General features: G+C 50.1%; 2 non-coding genes across 2 annotated transcripts, besides 1 other annotated feature; both read right to left on the reverse strand.

Annotated features, from left to right (window-relative positions):
* Positions 1–67: 67 nt before the first annotated feature.
* Tc00.1047053402911.10 lies at positions 68–138 on the reverse strand. The gene has a single exon (XR_008253960.1). It is a non-coding gene; the product is annotated as an H/ACA snoRNA, TC9C2H1 (small nucleolar RNA).
* Positions 139–190: 52 nt separating this feature from the next.
* Positions 191–223: a microsatellite.
* Positions 224–249: 26 nt separating this feature from the next.
* Tc00.1047053402911.20 lies at positions 250–329 on the reverse strand. Its single transcript, XR_008253961.1, has one exon. It is a non-coding gene; the product is annotated as a C/D small nucleolar RNA (snoRNA), TB9C2C6 (small nucleolar RNA).
* Positions 330–1,045: the final 716 nt, after the last annotated feature.

Below are 1,045 nucleotides of genomic sequence, written 5' to 3' on the forward strand. Positions count from 1 at the left end.
AATAAAAATAAATAAATAAGCAGCAGGCAACACGGCCGAGGCATTCCAGCAGCACAGGCAAAACCACTCTCGGACCACGTGAGTGTGCAGCAAGGACAACGCAGCGGGTCCAGGACACAACTCCAATGTGGTCCTTCCAATCCCAGACTGACAAGCAGAAAGTAATAAATAAACAGCGCTTTCATTCCCCCACCCACACACACACACGCACACACACAAACACTTGCGTGTCGCCATGGGACGGCACTCTGCGTCAGCAACACGATTTGCGTCACGGCATGTGCTCAGATGTTGCTGTTAATTGATCGGTTTTGGGTGCTCATCGTCCGCAGCCGCGCACACGAGGTACCCGCGGCGACACGGAGGGAGTGGGGTGCATGGGGATGCTGAGTCCCGCGAAGTGTGCTGGGTAATTACGGTGCAGTCAAAACTGACAAATAATGCAAGTCATTGTTTGCATTTTCCCACTGATATTTTTAAACAGGTTAAATTTGCTTTGTTTTCCCCCGTGTTGTTGAACGTTTGAATCATTTTTGCTAATCCGTGCTTATTTTGATAAAAAAGACAAATATAATGAGAGTAGAGGTATCCGTGTTATTTGTTGTACGTCGGGTAATCGTTGTATCCGACTGCTGTTCTTGTGTAGTATGTTTCTGGTCGCGGCTCGTTGAGGGGCCAGTTGTGTTGGGCCCTTTCAACGAGATCGGGGTTCGCAATGAACTTGGCGCCAAAAGCCACGGCGTCGACTTTTCCTTCCCGTATTTGCTGGTCTGCCTCTTCGAAATCGTAGCGCAAGTTGGATATTTTTGCACCGCTGTAACTTCCACGAACCCACGCCACAACGTCACCAATCTGCTGGTTGACCATGTCGCCGCGCAAGTAATGCAGATAGGCAAGCGAAAGTGGCTCAATTTTCTTGCATAGATGCTTGGTTAGTGCCTCCGGGTTCGAGTCAATCATCCCATGCACGCCGTTTAGTGGGGATATGCGGAGCCCCACACGGTCACTTCCCACGGCATCGCAGACGCTTTTGGTGACATCGTAG

The sequence above is a fragment of the Trypanosoma cruzi genome (assembly GCF_000209065.1).
Source record: "Trypanosoma cruzi strain CL Brener chromosome Unknown tcruzi_1047053402911, whole genome shotgun sequence".
NCBI classification, from domain to species: Eukaryota; Euglenozoa; class Kinetoplastea; order Trypanosomatida; family Trypanosomatidae; genus Trypanosoma; species Trypanosoma cruzi.